Genomic DNA, 18,572 nt, shown 5'->3' on the forward strand with positions numbered 1-18,572 from the left:
TATTCACCCAAGAAATGTCTCCACCCCCAGTCCTCCTTCCCGATGAGTGCGAGTGATTCGGAAAGATGGGACTGGAACCCAGGGGGCATGCATCCTGGTCTGCTTTGGGCAGAAGAAACCTTGGGTATAGGGTAGAATTTCTGCGAAAGAGTATGACTAGTCCGTACCCCGTCCGTGGATGGAAGAGGGGTTGTTCTAGAACAAGATTCTTTTGATAAGGTTACTTGTTTGACGAGGGTCATTCACCATTGTCTACTTCGGTAGACAGTGCCGAGGAAGTGTTTTCGTTTGATGGTGTTAACAAAACAATCTTTGGGTAACCAGGAAGAGGCAAGCCTCACCCTTTAAAACAAATGTTTTATCGGATAAGTAGGGGCAGCTTTGAAATTGTACTTTATACCTGGGGGCATGCAAACCTTTTGGAGTGCAAGCTAAGAACGGTTATTTATCTGTTTTTGGGATTAGCCGTTTCCGAACTTGCATAAAGAAAGGATGAGAGGGAGCAAAGCTTAGTGAAGATGAAGCTCTATAAAAAATAGAGATCTCACAGGAGACATTCTTATCTTATGACTGGTATTTCGAGCAGTTTTTGCATAAAGTTCATGCTCGTTAAAAAATAAACGCAAGATTCGAGCAGTTTTTGCATAAAGTTCATGCTCGTTAAAAAATAAACGCAAGATCCGAGCAATTTTAACGCAGTCTTCATGCTCGTTAAAAAATAAATAAAAGCAGTGAGCAATGTTTCCTCCAGTGTTTAAGCTCATTTTTAAATAAAAAATGAACCTATTCCGGTAAATAACCATTGTGATCGTAAATTTATTAGCCATAAAAGCCTTAGTCGTGTTTGCACTTACCACCTCCACTCCATTTGGCCGATCGTTCACCCCCATATGATTGTTTACCCATTTTGAGGAACAGCTGCGAAGAGTGATTTCACCTAGCCATCCTTGTGACACTGCCGTGATTGGAAAATTCCAACCTGTACCTGGAATCTGCTGCTATCCCTGTTTATCACTCGTTCCTCAAAAGACGAGTCTTCTTTGAGCTCTTTTCATCTGACTCGTAAAATATGAAAAGTTTGCCGAGTTTTGGCCTTCCAGCTCGTTAAAGTGACCGGAAGAGCTATCCCTCCTCTAGATTTTAATCTTTTTGGACCTGAGGGATTATTACACAAAAATGTCGAGCGCTTGTTTTATTCGGCTCGTTAAAGTAATCGAAAACTCATCCCTTCTGTATTGTTTTATACTTTTTCGGACTTAAGGGATTAGATGACGAAAAAGGAATTTTGGAGTTAACTTTCTGTACCTTTTCAGACTGTCTAAAAATGAAAAGGACCGAGTTTTCTTTGTCGTTAGACTCGTTAAAATGATTAAATAGCGACAAACTTGTCTTTAGACGAGAACGAGTTTCCCTATCGCTAAGCTCGTTAAAACATAGCGATGGGCTTGCCCGAAGGGCAGGTTATAGAACAAGCATATGTTATCCTCCTCAAGCTTGACAAAAATAAAGAGGTACTGGTCAGAAATGACTGGGGAAAAATTGGGAGAACCTCAAAGCTTTAATGGTAGCAAGTCGCTCTTGAACATGACACTTTGTCCTCCGTATGACATCGGGTTGGGTTGTTTCATTCACCGGTCTCATCACCATGGTCCTCGCCAAACCATCCGCATTTGGGGTAATGCTACCGATCCATCACATCAGTGTCGTTATATGTTCAAGAGATGTTGTTCAGAAAGAGTCAACCGTGTCCCATCCATTGCCATACATTATCCTTCATCCACCCATGATCGCCACCCTGAATCATATTTCACAGATTGTTTTCACCTCCACTAAAATCATTAGCTCCGTTCCGTGTCACTGATGTGGGATTCATTAAGACCCTCCTTTGACGGATCGCTTTTTGTCGACTTCAACTCATTATCCAAGAAGTTGATCTAGGAACAAACCCCCCCAGTACTTTGAAGCTTGCATGCCTCAATGGCAAGTTTCTCACTTCCGGCGACAGGTATACATTAATGACCTTCGACCAGAAGATTTTGCGTGGTGTTCGACGCCAAGTCCTTTATTCACACCACGTGAATTGTACTGCAGTACCTTGAGGGTCATTGTCATTATTGGTGATTCCTCTCGCGCTTGTTAACGGTTTACATTATTGACCGATAATCAAGCGATGTCTTTCCATGTTCGACTTCAACGCAATTCTCACATGGATCGACTTGTACTTAGAGTGAAGATCGAACGAGTTTTGAAGACCCCGGATCTAGTTTCATCCATCCGGGCTGCGATATATATTCAAGAAATATAAAGACATTTGATATGTGCATCATTGCAGCAGATGATCATCCTACTCAAAGGATGATAATTTCAGCAGAGAATTATCAGTCTACCATCAGACGATCGTCTGTTCTATGTACCAAAATGAATTTATAAAGCTGAGCATGGGAATGCCCGCCTCAGCTAGATCATGAAAGCAGAATGAAAAATAATGTATTGCATTGTATTTTATTACAGGGCACCTCTCAGCGATTGAATGAACTTCGGATCCTCCTGATAAAGCATTTCACCCGATAAACGACCTCATACTTTAGGAGGCAACTGTTATAGACATTTTTGTGCCTAACAGCATGAAGCATGAAATGTCAATAATCTGAGGGATCCAAAGTCCCTAAACATGTTGTTCCTACCCCTAGAGGAACAAGGTCAGCAAACCACAGCACTAAAAATCAGTTTTCCACCTGAAAACACTCAAAAACAAGCTAATTCTGGATCATGTCAGCTGCTCCACTGAGCATCTGTGCTGAATGTCAACTGCTCCACTCTGTACCTGCGCTGAATGTCAACTCTAATGAAGGCTACCTGCGCTGGGCGAGATTGGCCAAGTGGCACAGTCATTCTGCAAGGTGTCAAATGCCCAGGAAGCTTCCAAAATGACACTTGGATCAGGGAATTCGCCTTGTGATGAGTAAGAGGATCTAGATCTCCAAGTGGAAGCAAGAAACTCCAAGTGGACTCAAGAACTGAAGTATGACTGAAGTGGAAGAGGACACTAGTCAGCTTCATGCCAAGCTCAAGCTGACTCATCCTTTCTCCAAAACTCCTATATATAGAGCTCTCTCATGAGGTCTAGGGAGGCTGGAATCTTGTGAATGTAAGGAAGTGTTGTTGGTTTGTGCATAGAACTATTGGGTGATTTGCTTGAAGGAGGTGAAGAGGAGATTTCTTTCTGCTGGGAGGTGTTGCTGGATTGGGCCTATTATGGTTGTAACACTCTCAGAACTTTACTTCTTCCATTAATAAAGCATTTGAGGTTCTTCTATATGCATGTGTCTCTGTGGTGTATTGATACTTGTATATTTGGTTTATTCTAATCCTTGAATCAATTATGGATGTATGCTTCTTGTAGTTTCCTTTTCTTGTGCTTTTGCAGGATCTTTGTGTAGTTGGGCCAGTAAAAGAGCAAGGAGCTGGGAGCAAGCAGCAAAGAGGGAAGATTGGATCAATCATTAGCGGAAGATAACGGTTAGTGGATCTCTTTCTCCTCTCTCTTACATCTCATAAAGAAGTAATCTTGAATAGCTTTGCATTCAGTTGTTGCTGAGGTACTATCATCCTTAGAGTGGGATAGGGTCATTCCGTATTAGATACTTTTCCCAACAACACCCCCATACTCTTTTCATGGCATAAACCCTACAACCGGACATTATTTAACTATCATATAAAAGTGTACAAAAATACAATATTTACAATCTTGACCTTCTGGCCATTTTCCGAAATAACACATATCCCTGGGCAATGTAGCCCCCGAAATATTTATACGCATGTACATAGGCACACAAGCCTACGAAATGACTCTAGCTCACCAATCTAATATCAAGATATACATTGTCACAATATATTTACATCTTAAATAAGCAAGGGTATTGCATGCTCCTTTTCTTCCTCGTCTTCACAATCTATGTAAAATAATTTCTTTTCAATGCACTTATGACCTTTATTGTATTTGTTATCACAACTGTAACGAACCCTTTTTTCTCTTTATTCCTCCAATTGTTGTGATTTCAACCTTGTATCTTGTGGGAAGCTAGGATCAACAACACCTCCATATTTATAGTTATGAGTGGTAGACCTCCTTGTTGTCATAATATTTCTTTCGATGTTTCTCGCCACCCTAAATGCATTCACCGAGGGCTTAGGCTCCCAAAGGAAAACCTCATTTTCAATGTTATTCCTTAAATTCCCTACGAAGACATGAATCAGATGCTCCTCTCGAATATTAATTATCTTGTTCAATCTTTGAAAGTTCTCAATGTGCTCTGTAACTAAACTCCTTTGTTTCAAATTTATTAAATGGATAATGAAGCTCCTTTTATCATGATAATGTGATATTAATTCCTTTTTAAAATTGTCCAAGTGACAAGTGATTTAAAATAACAAAGGCATTGATGCCACGTAAAATGATTGGGTTCTAAATATAAAGGTGCAATGTGTACTTTTTGTGTGAGTTGCACATCTTGTAGATCAAAGAACTGCTCCATTTTTAGTATCCATGTTATCGGATCCTTGCAATCAAACATCCTCATATCAATATTTGGAATGTGATTTGTCTTCCACCCAAATTTGGAGTCTCTAAAATCATGTTTTAGATTCCTTTTGTTCTCATCATGACTTTCAAGGAATACCTTGTCACAACTAGGAAGCATTTCTTGTAGCAATTTTGTCAAACGTTCCTTCAAACCTTCCATATCCCCTTTTATGTCTTCTTTTAAATCTTCCATGTGCCCTTTTATGTTTGTTTTTATGTCTTCTTTTAAACCATCCATATTAAACTTCATCATCACTTCCATTCCATCTTTGGTTTCTCTTTGTGAGAGACAAATTTGTTGCACTTAGTTTCGTAATTTTGATATATCATGTAGCATTTCTTCCTCTTCTTCATGCGTCATATATTTCTGGGGGCTCAATGGGTGTATAATTTTTTGTTGGGATGAATTTTGGAACAAAATAATTATATATATGTTTCATTGCGCCCTTTCGATCACTTCAAACTAATTTTTCAAATAAAATTTATGCAATTTTAAAAATACACACTATTTTTGTTTTTAAAAGCTTGATTTTGAGCTTATTGATTTGACCGAACTTGAAACTTTTGTATCACTTTTATTTCAACCTCCAAAAGTCTGAAATATTTTCCTAAGGCAACTTGTTGTGTCTTCTTTCCAACCCCACAAGTTTGATCAATATTGGATTCCTCAAGATAAAGTTATGCCAAATATCCCATGATGACCTGATTATGTGCTGCTTCAGTATAGCAAAATTATACAAGCTTCCACATGTCATTGTTTAAGCCTTCAACCCTGAAATTGGTACCATAAAAACTTCAATCCATGTAGTTTCAGTAATTTTTTATGGAATTTAAATCAGATGCTTGAAGAGGAAGTTATGTTGATTTTCCCGGGACACGTGTTTAATATTGAATTCTGGGCTTTAAAAAAATCCTAACTTTCATTGATCATAACTTCCAAACCATAGAATATTTTGTTGAAACTTGAACCCAATGTACTTAAACTTGTAATATTCATACAGTAAATATTTCAAACCCTTAGCCTGAGCCAAAAATAAGTTATAGAAAAATTTCCAAGATGACTAGTTTTGAGGAAGACAATCTCGAGATTCATTTGCTCAAATACCAAATGTTATGTACACATATCAAAATAACACAAAAACATAAGATGAGATAGATCAATGCCTTTATAATAAACCACTTCAAGGGGGGAAGCCTCGTTTTAAAACACATAATGAACAACTCTCGGATGATTCAAATTTCAAGGCATCCTTAATATATATAATAGTCTAAAGAGTAAAACTATAATTAGGGCCTAGATAACAATAATACTATAAGGGCACAACAATACAATAGTGAGCTTCTATGGGGAACAACAATAACAATAAAGGCTACACTGGTATTACAAAGACTTGGCATGGGGTTACACTAGTATTATAGGGACCTACCAACTACTATGGCATCTAATTGGTAAATTATGTATTGCAAGATATGACAAAGTACATGTAATCAGAGAAGCACATACTTCTCTCATTTTTGGTCATTTTAGTGTAGGAAAAACAATAGCTCATCTACAACAATATTGCTATTGGCCTCAGATGAATGAAACTGTCTAAATATGTAAAAGGATATTTCATGTGTGCCACTGGCAAACCAAGTAACAGAAAAATAGTTTTGTACATGCCACTTCCTCTACCTTCTTTTTCATGGGAAATTGTGTCTATGAATTTTGTAGTGGATCTACCTATGTCTAGAAAAGGTCATGATTACATGTATGTGGTAGTCAATAGATTCAACAAAATATATGTCTTTATGCCTTGAAAAAAGTAATTGATATGAAAGAAGATTGTGCATATGTTCTTTTAGAATGTTTGGTTTCATTTTGGTTTTCCCACATCCATTGTATCTTATTAAGACTCTCGCTTCCTTATGGAGCTTTAATCAACTTCATGGGATTTAATGGACCCCATGCTTTAGAAAGGAACTGATTTTCATCCACAGACTGATGGATAGACAAAAGTGGTCAATAGAACATTGATACATATACTCTATGGATATTGTAGCAAGCATCATAAGCTTTGGGATGAGTGGTTTCATTATGCACAACATGCATATAATAGTGCCATACATTATTCTATACAGAGGTCTCCTATTGAGACATGTTATAGATGTTTTCATAAGTCTTCTTTCGAATTCATTTTCGGGAAATATTCAATGGTGTATGGGCATAGCGATGCAAACAAATCCATGAAGTTCAAACAGAATATCCAATTGATTCATCAAGTTGTGCGAGAACAATTGGAAAAGAGCCAAGCCAAGTATAAGGCTAGGAATGGCAAGCATAGGGTCAATCATCATTTTCCAAGATGTCGGTAAAGTATGGTTATATATCATCAAAAACCGTCTTAAAGGTGAAGGCAAAAATATCAAACCAATCTGGTATGTTCCTTTTACAATTATGGAAAATATTGGTGATAATGATTTCCAATTATATTTACTTCCAAATATGTAGATTTATTCAGTGGTGAATGATGAAAACTTGAAACTATATGAGTCTCCTATGATTATGGGTGAAGGTGAGAATGTTCAAGCTCTTTTTGTTGATGAATTTTCTCTTGAATATCTCAATGAGTTGCAGGAATGTGTTATTCTTGATAGGAAGGTGAGGACTTCACAAAGAGGTTGTAATTTCCATAGCCCTCTGTTGGGCAACACCATTCACACAAATACCAACATAACTATGGTCATATTCACAATTTAACCACAACATATAATTATGAGAATAGTAAAACCTTTGCACACTAAAACTCATATGGAATCACACAAAACATGCCACAAAAATTCATAAATAAGCACATAATAAATTTTGAACACTTATCCATTCATTTTTTAGGTTGGATGCAAACCTTAGATGTTACACCCAATTGTAGACCTTGTTGCTCCAATTCTCTCAATAGTTGATCACACTTGAACTAGGTCCATGCCTCCACTCAATTTTTTCTCCTCAAGCTAGGTACATGCCTCATACCAAACATCACAGGGCCAAGGTACCAAACCCGATAGTCTCTAACCAACAATTTCACATCCTCTATTGGCCCCTATCTCGATCCACCTTGGATGTTCCAAACCCTACAACTCTAGGAGTTTCAATTCCTTAACGAGTCTTCAAGGTACCCTTCCAATCCTCACATAGCCAAAGTACCAATCTCGACAGTCTCCAACCAGTAGTCATGTGGCTTTCATTAGTTCCACTTCCCCCAAAGGCCTTCCAAGTACCCTTCCAGGCCTCACACAACCAAGGTACCAAGCTCAACAGTCTCCAAACAATATTTTTGTGGCTACTATGAGTACCATTACGCCCATAAGCCTTCCAAGTACCCTTCCATATATCCAAGGACTCCTATTCCTTTCTTATGACTATTCAACTGAATAAGGGAAACACTTTTGTATAGAATTGGTGTCCCCTTTACTTTATATTATAATATATTCCCATATCTTGATTTCCTTTCTTGTGGATTCTCAACCCCCAGACTCTTTTTTCTATCAAGCCATAACATAATGACAAATTAGCTAAAATTCCATGTCATCCAGACTCATTTGCGTGATCATCACACAAGCTCATTGGCCTAGTTTCACCCAGTGCTCTGGCCTCAAATTCATAATAAATCATACATATCTAGCCACACAATACTTAATGGAACTTGCCTTACCAACTGTTATAGCGGTTGTAACACCCTCCAAAATTCTGGCTTGCATCCAAATTTTAAATCCTTCCTTGGTTTTTCCTTTGATGGTTGCAAACACTCAAGCTCACCCCATGAGCTCTTGTGAAGTCTTTTCACCTTTTCTCTTGTTTGACCAATAGTCGTCTTTTGGCATGTTGATTGCTTTTTCATGCTTGTGACCTTATTTTGGTGAGTTTGAGGGTTTGTCTTTATGTGTTTGGGTTGTCTTCATTATGTGAACACCCGTCATGCTCACACACAAAGTTGTAAACACTGTAGTGCAAGTGCTGTCACGGTCATCCAAAAGTCTATCACGAGTTTCACGCTTGTCGCTCTCAGCTCTAAGACAGTCTCACCAAGGGCATTCTTTTTCTTATTATCATGGTGGTCTATTTTTTCTCGTCATTAAGTATGCAAAGTGTATGATCACAATGTCATTTTTTACAAGTTCACTTTCTTTCGACACTTAGCCATTTTTTTGAAAATCTTTCCAACCGAAGAACCCTCTCCCACCTAACCCTGACTGAGCTACACTGCACAGTCTCAGCCCTCAATGACCCTGCTCTGCTACCCGAATTTACATAGTGCTTGAGGTTATCCTCCAGGTTAACTGCACTACACAATCTCAGAGGTCAGCAGCCTTTCTACCTCCCAAAATTGGTAGAAACTACCTCCATGTCCAACTGAACTCCTCATTCCTCCAGCACAGACACCAACTCTCCTTATTGCCTACCAGAAGCCTACACTGCTCTGATACCTGGGTCTGTACTGCTCCCAAAAACTGTGCATACATGCCTTGCTAGTCCTATACTTCCTTTCTATACATTGTTCTCAGAAATTGTGTAGAACTACCTAGCTGGCCCTTGCTGTCTTGCTCTGCACTGCCTCCATAAATAGTTCAGACATGTCTAGCAGTTCCCCTACTACCTGTCCTACATTGTTCCCAGAAATTGTGCAGTCATGCTTAGCAGGTCCCTCTATAGCCTTGCTCTGTCTTACCTGTAGAAACTACGCAAAACTTCCCAGCAATCCCTCTCCAACCCTACTCTGTCCTCCCTCTGAAAACTGTGCAGAGGTGTCCCTGCTTAGGGTCCCACCTTGCAGCTACACTGGTGAATTTCACTATGCAATTTTGTCTCCTAGTGATCACTACGTAGTTTTTCCCAACAGTGCAGGTTGTCCTCCCATAATTCCTCATTCTAGCCTAAGTTGTGCTCTGCGTTGTCTTAGTGAGTATTCCTCCCTCCATATCACTCAGAACACGAGAACTATGCATCACGCTAGACTAGGAGGTTTTGGATTTGATGTCATCCCATCATGAGTGAATTGCAGGAATAGGTACACTGGTATATCAAGGCGAGAGGACGAACAGGATGAAGAAGGAGCACACATGCTAGAAGACTTGCTTGTAGCTGGACAGACGTACCAAGCATATCAAGAAACAAGTGAAAGGAACGCATGCATTAAACCATCAAGCAATACCAAGACCATCAAATACCCCGCAACACTATGCCATGCAAATGAGAAGACAAAGCACACCGAGATTACATCCATCACTCAACAGCGTAACAACTTTTCATGGACACCACAGTCATCCAGTACATGTTAGTAGTGTCATGTCGAGTTGTGTCATGAGATGTCTTGGCCACATCACCATTATGGGCCATATCTATTGTAACTGAATGTAATGGAAATTGAAGTCCAATGGACGCACACAAGAAGTCGAAGAGTCATGTCAGTTGGAAATTCATGGGAAGTTGAACAGTCACAAAGGTATTCCAAGAGTCACAAGGGTCAATCATCACCCTTGGCTAAATATACACCTCCCATTGTATGAGACAGGACTTTTCACCTTGGCTCCTCCCACATAACCTTGAGAGCCTATAGTCTATTCTTTGAGGAGCGAGGAGTGGCTCCAATGTCCCACTACTGGGACTAGTGATGTATGGTGTACAGATGTGCCTTGGGACTTTTGCTTAATTCAGAAGCCTGTTAAGGCCAGCATGTTTTCACTCATGTTTTATAAATGTTTGTAAGACTACTCTTTAAATGTTTGTAATGCATGTTTGCTTAACCTATACTAAGATAGTTGAACTACTTTGGTTATTTTAGTACTTCCATTGTTGAAGATGTCTTGTATTGTTTATCACTATTGTCACATCTATCTGTACTACTCTGATGGACATTAGACAAACCATTCTTGTTTATTGTTTATAACGATCTTCACCACCATGTGGACTACTCTGATCGATGTTGTACGTGTTTTCCCTTGCAATTTGGTTTTAACGACTGTCGCATCTATTGTAGACTACTTCGTTGGATGTTGAACATACCTTTGTTGGTTTGTGTGTGTGTCTCCCTTGGTGATACTATTACCTCTCATCTAGAGGCCCAATTTACTCTCTCCTTTACAGTAAGAGAACCCGAACACAAACTACATTATGCACACATGAGGCATACTCACCTCGCTTTTTGAAGATACAAGCATAACACTCTCATGTGCTGAATAGCAAGAGCTAAGGAAAATCTCTAAGATAATGGAAATTGGGTCATCGTATTGGATGGGACTCCTACACCAAATGGTGTGAGGTCTAGTTGGGACTTCATACTGGGGAGATCCCCTGAACGTTGGTGAGTCTAGCACCATCAACATTTATGACGCTAGAAGGAGGGACATCAACATTTTATGGTTGAATGTCCTACCAACCCCACTTATCTATCATTTGGTAAAGGAATTAACACAAACTCTCTCTCCCCCATGCGCAACTTTGAAGTTGGTTATTCCTCACCTCTTAGACCCGAACAATAAATTTGGTATCATCACATCCGCGTTGTCCGTCCCATCACCTATCAATTTTCTAAAGTTGTTGGATTGATTCTAGGAGTAAACACTCTTCCATATTCGCAGAAGAAGCAAAAGTTTATTCCCACAGGAGTGGCAATCTCATCTGTGGAAGAAGCAATCCTTTCCACTCTTAAAGAGATAGTAGAATTTGTTGGAAATAAAGAGTATCCTCTAGTCTTCCTAGAGGTAGAAGAATACAACCTCTTACTCTTAGGCTCAGGTTCCAACATAGGAGGCAAAGGGGAAGGCAGTGAAGGAGGTGAAGGTGGATGTGAACCAACATATTCAGAGGTAGAACCATTGGATTCAGAAGAAGAGGAGGAGGATGAAGAAGAGGACAACATGGATGACCAAAATCTAAAATGGCTGACCCAGGGCCCATTAGCACTCCCAAGTGTCTTGTACAAGATGCCAAGACACGCAGAGAAGTTGTTAATGAAGTATGACCCTAACAAGAAAGTGAAGATGAAAGATCACTTAGACACGTTCTACCTACATCTACATACATTCAAGGTACGTTATAAATACATTGCATGTAGATTGTTTCCATGTACTTTGGATGCAGAGCAGCTATATGGTACCACATCCTTCATGTGAACTCCATTCAGAACTAGTTGGTGTTCAAGTAAATTTTCATCGAGAATTTTGCTGAAGACAAAACCCCCACCATGTTGCTAAAAGAGTTGGGTAGTCTCAAGATGGGGCGGAAAGAAAAAGTCAAAGATTCCAACCACAGGTTTAACCATAACTTGAGCAAGTTCACAGCAGACACCAGACCTCACAACTCCATCACTATTGACTAATACATGTCTGCACTATCGACCAGCATTACGCAGTTCATCAAGCGAGCTATGAAACCAATACTATTGGAAAATTCCCAAGAGGAAATTGTTGTGGAGAAATACTTGTGCGCTATTGGAGTCATTATAGATGATGAATCATCTAAGGACTCCAAAGACATGGGCAGGAGGTCTCAAACTATTGTGAGTAAGGAAAAGGAAAAGGAAGCAAGTGAAATTGAGAGCCTTACTCATCTCATCAAATCCTTGACAACCGAATTTTCCAAACTCAAACAACGGACGAGCAAGACAACCATGAACAGTAGGTCTCCCAAGTTCGCGCCAAGGAAGAACATGACTTTGGGTAGTAGCAGCAGTCACCCAGCCAAATCTAAGCAAGCTCTAACCTTGTGCTCAACCTAGATGCGATTGCGATAGATCATTACTGCAAGTTCCATAGCAAACAACATTGAGAGAAGACATGCCCGGGATGGAACCAAGGAATGAGTGCTCTGGCTACATAGTTAACCGACCAATTCAAAGCCAGTGAGAAGGTTTGGCCTGAGGATAAAGAAAAAGAGGAAGCTACTGCATCTGATGATGATCCAACTGCTAGGCATGTAATCAACATGTATCAATGTGCTCACACTACCCAGCAGGCGACCACCAAGAAGGAGCCTCCGAGCGATCGTCCGTCCCTAAAGAAAAACAATCGATACAATGTGAGAATTTCAGGGGGCCCAGAATGTTTGAGATACCAAAAGAAAAATTAAGAAAACATCTTCTCGGATTAGTTGATCCGTCGGTCAACTCAACATAGAAAACTCGAAAAAAGTCCAGGAATACATCTACATCAAAAAATACATCTGTGAGCAGCAAAGACAAGAGAGGCCAACTGGACAACATAAACATAAGTATACCCCCAGACATCTTGGTGAGTCTTCCCGCGCTGGACTACAACATTGTTGAAGACATGAAAAAAGCCCGTGTGAACATATCTCTTTACGAGTTAACCAAGATCACAAGTCATCGGCATATTATTTTGTGCACACTGGGGAAAACCTCCACAGATAGTGTTGCCTCTTCCAACAAGGGACCAAGCAAGTCTCCAACTCACTTGCATCCATGCTCAATGCGCTTCATATGGAGGAAGTAAACTCACTCTTGCCACCATTTTTGTTTTCATTCGAAATATTTAACTTCAATGTCCACAACTGTTTGGTTGATTATGGCGTGTCACTCAATGTCATGCAACTCTCCATTGTAAGAGGATCAACGCTCAATGGAATAGAAGAACTACGCAGATCATCCAACTTGACATAACATGTGTTCCAACCATTGGTGAACTCCAGGATGTGACATCGGTTATCATCTGATGGACGATTTCATCAATTCATTAACATTGTGATTGTGGACATCCTAGAAGCATATGGATTACTGCTCATCAGAGACTGGTCTAGCAAGCTACAAGGATAATTTTCTACAGATTGGTCACACTTATGGCTTCCGCACAAGGGAAGAAAAAACTAGATCTGGGTGTTGTCCGAAAGATACATGAAACATAACGTGACTCCCTTGAATGGTCAAAATGAATCATTGGCTTTTGTAGAACACATGTTCGACAATTGCTTTCTAGAAACACAGTTGGGGTGTTATCTTGCACAGCCAACCCCACCCCGCAGACACAAATTTGGGTCTCCTTCCTTTTCCAACTAGCAAAAATGAAACTTGTACCATTGTAACAGTAATAACAATATAGGTAGTAGTACTAGTGTGGAAAGTGGTCCTTGTATAGATAATATGTGGACCTTATACTTTAATGGATCCAAGGCACATGAGGGATCTGGAACGGATTGTGTTTTGACAAACCCATTGCAAAAGAAACATTTAGTCTCTAGCCGCTTGGAGTTCGAGTGCACAAAAAACATTGTCAAGTATGAAGCACTCATTTTGGGCTTACTGAAAACCATTAGCCTCAACGTTGATGTATTAAAAGTGGTAGATGACTCAGAGATTGTGGTGCATTAGATAAGTAACACTATACATTATGTGTTACCACGTCTTAAAAGTTATCAACAAGAGGTACGGCGACTTATCTCTAACTTCCAAGCTTTCAATATTATTTCTGTACCAAGAATATGTAAGGCAATTTCATATGTTCTAGTGAATGCAACTGCTAGGATGACATCGTTGAGGGATAGATTTTCAGCTGAAATTTTGTATAATCCATTTGTCCTTGTTAACATCACTAATTTACGTGTTTTTGATGATGACCAACAGATACTACGTTTCATGGCTAACGCTGACGTCTTCAAGGATGCAGCAATAGATGAAGATGAACATGAAAAGTCTTTGTGGAGCGCAACTAATGATAGTAAAGGAAACCTCATCCCCAAGGGTGTGGTATCACTCGAGAAGTTGTATGACCTGCAGAACCACTTTCAAGGGCCCGTGAATGCAAAAACCAACAGTTCCACAAAGGTGTATGAACATATCAATCTGGGAACAAACAAAGATCCAAAGTTTGTGAATCTCAGTACATGTTGAACACCAGAAGAGCAGCAAGATTTTTCCCATCTATTCAGACAATACTGTGATGTGTTCGCATGTACATACGATGACTTGAAAACATATGACATGCGAATAATCCATCACGTCATTCTAATCAAGGAAGGGGCCAAGCATTTTTAGTAGAAGCTAAGGAAGGTACATTCATCACTTGAGCCCCTCATTCAGAAGTAATGGACTAAGTTGTTGGATGCTCATATCATTTACAAGATTTTTCATTCCACGTGGGTTTCAAATCTAGTCCTTGTTAAGAAGAAGTTTGGGGAGATCCACCTATGCGTTGATTTCCGTAATCTTAGCTATGCCTCAGACAAAGATAACTACCCATTGCCATCTATGGAGAACATATTACAGATAGTATCTGGAGTAGAGATGTTCTCTTTGCTAGATGGTTTCTAAAGATATAATCAGGTTCTAGTACTAGAGCCTGACAAATTGAAGACAACATTCCCTACCATGTGGGGTACATTTTCTTACCATAGAATTTCATTTGGGTTGGTAAACATACGCGCTACATTTCAGCGTACAATTAATATTTCTTTTCATGGGCTCATTAGATAGAGCGTAGTGGTCTACCTTGATGATGTGGTAATATTCTCTAGACAACAGTCAGACCACCTATGCCATCTTAAAAAAATATTTGAGCAATGTCGAAAGTGCAAGATATCCTTGAATCCCAATAAGAGAATCTTCACAGTGCCTAAGGGTAACCTCCTTGGGCACATCATTACCAAAAGTGGGATCAAGGTAGATCCAAATAGATTGTGGGCCATCACGCAGATTCCTTACCCCGTGAACAAGAAAGCTATGCAGTCCTTCCTGGGGAAGATCAACTTCCTCAGAAAGTTCATCTCTGATTATGCGCAGATTTTCAAACTCATTGAAGAGATGACCAAGAAGGACGCAGTGTATAGTTGGGGAAAAGAAAAAGGAAGCGTTTACCTAAATTAAGCAAGCTATAGAAGAGGTGTCTACACTGTACAGTCCAAACTTCAACAAATATTTTTTTCTCTACATGTTTGCTTTCGACACTTCACTCGTTGTTGCGCTCAATAAGAAAGACAAGATGAACAATTAACGACCCATCTCTTTCATGAGCGCAAGCTTGTAAGGACCTGAACTAAATTATCCGACTGTGGACAAACAATCATACGTAGTATACAAGGAAGTTACACACTTTAGACCCTACCTCTTGAAAAATCATTGCATTGTGTTTGTGTTGCACCCAGTTGTCAGATCACTGCTTTTTCAATAAGAGTTGGGTGAAAGAAGGGAAAACTCGATGACAGGAATGCAAGAGTATGACCTAGAAATCAAGAAATTTCACACCATAAAGGGTCATGGTCTTTGCAGACTAGCAGCGGAAGCAGTACATGCGCAAGAGGAAGAAGAAGAGCTTGCCTGTTGGGAGCAAGAAATTGAAATGAATGATGTTGAGCGAGCCCCCCCCCCCCCCCAACTTTTCACAGAAACTCTTTGTATGTAGACATGCACCAATACCTTGAGCATGGCACCATACCCTCTCACTTCTCTATGTGCAGAACAGGGCACTCTAACTCAAAGCTTTATCTTACCAGTTAGTGCATGGAGTGCTTTACAAAAAGCACCACAATGGAGTTTTTCTCAGGTTTTTGGACACATAGGATTCGAAAAGGGTGTTAAGTGATTTCCATGACAAACCAACCAGGGGTCACTTCGCGGGAAACACAACAACACGCAAGGTCATGTGGATTGGTTTCTACTAGCCTACATTATTCAAAGATGCACATCCCTATGCTCGCAAGTGTCCAATCTGTCGGAGATGTGCCAACAGAAAACGAAGGTCAACAACCCTGCTACATCCTATCGTAGTGGACGAACCATTCCAACAAGTGGGGCTTTGACGTCAATGGGGATATTTTCCCACATTCTTCAAGCAACACTGCTACATCTTCACTGCCACAGTTTACTTTATGTAGTGGACAGAAGAAGTTCCACTAAAACAAGTGAATGACCAGGAAGTCATCAACTTCTTAAGAAAGAACATCATTTCGAGGTTTGACATTCCTGTATCACTTGTTTTTGAAAATGCTACGTACTTCTCTTCATTAAAGCTTTATGAATTTTCATTGAAAAATGGTATTGTGTTGAATCATTTTGCTAACTACTACCCACAAGGAAATGGTCTTTCCAAGTCCATAAACAAAAATCTTATCCACATCATAAAAAATATCATTTACTCTGAAAAGTGAAATTGACACTCTGCTCTGGTGAATGCTCTATGGGCTAACCAAGTCACACCTAAACCCTATTTGAATACCTCCCCCTACTTCCTGGTATACAGAAAAGAAGCCATCCTCCTGTCGAATATCTACTTTCCTGCTCTCCAGTTGTCCCAAGAGTCCCAAGTCATGTAGTGTTTATTAGTTCAATGTAGGATGGACACATTATGCAAGCTACAGGAAGAAAGGGTGAAAGCAAAAGAAAATTTTACACTTCACCAGAACTGTATCAAGAGATGGTTCGATAGAAATTCTACAGGGAATACCAGCTTCACTGTGGGTGACTTAGTCTTGCTAGTGGGATGAACCCCACGAAAATAAAGGAAAACACACAAAGTTTTAGTCCCTGTGGATTGGCCCATTCATTGTTCACAAGAAGCTTGGCCAACACACGTATCATCTACAATCACTTCACGGGAAGATTGACACTCTCCCTGTCAATGGCCAAGACTTAAAATATTATTTTCAGTGATCTGGGGCCGCACCCCGCACTATGTACATACTCCTTTCATTGTTGTTTTATTCTTTTCTTTGCTATTTTTATTTTCTTTATTGTTTTATTCTTTGGTTTGCTATTTTTATTTACTTTGTTGTTTTGTTGTTTTTTTTTGTAAGTAAGTGGTGTCTTGCACTGTGTTCTGTCTTCTAGATGTGCTTGTGGCTGAAGTTAAAAGAGTATTGTGACACTGCAATGCTTGGCCAGTCCTGTGTCCATCTTCTTTGTGTTTGGTTGTAACTTTTGGTCGATGAAGTATTGACAAAAAATATGATTCGTCTGTAAGGAAATTTTGGGTCAAACCATGAACCCATGTCTAGTCCAGGAAACCTCATTCCTATACTTAGTTTTCTTCTCTATGTGTTCAATCTCATCCAAATAGAAACGTAGAAGGGGAAGATATAAATGAGCAAACCTTAATCATAGGTATTTACATGCTTCTCTGAAGGAACAACCTCTTCTGCTCTCAATAAGTTGGGATCCCTCTTCCGCCCCAAAAATAAATAAGTGCCTATGCACAGTCCTCTTTTAAAAAATAACAAAGGCCAAAGAAGAGAATGGATTCATGCGTAGAGAGGTGAAGAAAGCAACTCCACCGAGGTATTTTCTAGGCTCGCTAGAAGTAGAGCAATGTTTGTGTTCATGCGCGACTCCGCTGGGGTACTATCCAGGCCTGCTGGAAATGGATCAGCAACACCATAGATGAAAATTTATACTCTGAAAATCTTAAGCTCGCAAGCCAAATTACCCTTCCCGATTTGAAACATTGTGATCTGGATGAATTTTGTGTTGTGTTCAATTGAGTCGGCACAAGTAGAACCATGTATGTTCGCGAGGTAAGTGGGGAATTTGAAGTGACCTGCACAAAGAATCAATAATCCCTGAAAGGCCAAGGCCCTGCACTGAAAATGACCAAAACAAAGAAGCTGGTATTCAACCAGTGTGTCGCCAAGTGTTGTAGCGATTGCAACTCCCTCCAAAATTTTGGCTTGCCTCCAAATCTTGGAGCCTTCCTTGGTTTTTCCTTTGATGGCTACAAACACTTGAGCTCACCCCATGAGCTCTTGTGAAGTCTTTTCACCTTTTTTCTTGTTTGACCAGCGATCATCTTTTGACATGTTGATTACTTTTTCATGCTTGTGACCTTATTCTGGTGAGTTTGAAGGGTTATCTTTGTGTGTTTGGGTTGTCTTCACTATATGAACACCCGTCGTGCTCACACACAATGTTATAACCACTGTCGCAGAAGTGTTTTCGCGGTCATCTAAAGATCTATCACAAGTGTCATGCTTGTCACTCTCAGCTCTAATACAATCTCACCGAGGGCATATTTTTTC

The sequence above is a fragment of the Pinus tabuliformis genome, chromosome 1_1 (genome assembly GCF_031772625.1).
Source record: "Pinus tabuliformis cultivar Carrire ecotype Pingquan chromosome 1_1, CPIR1, whole genome shotgun sequence".
Lineage (NCBI taxonomy): Eukaryota > Viridiplantae > Streptophyta > Pinopsida > Pinales > Pinaceae > Pinus > Pinus tabuliformis.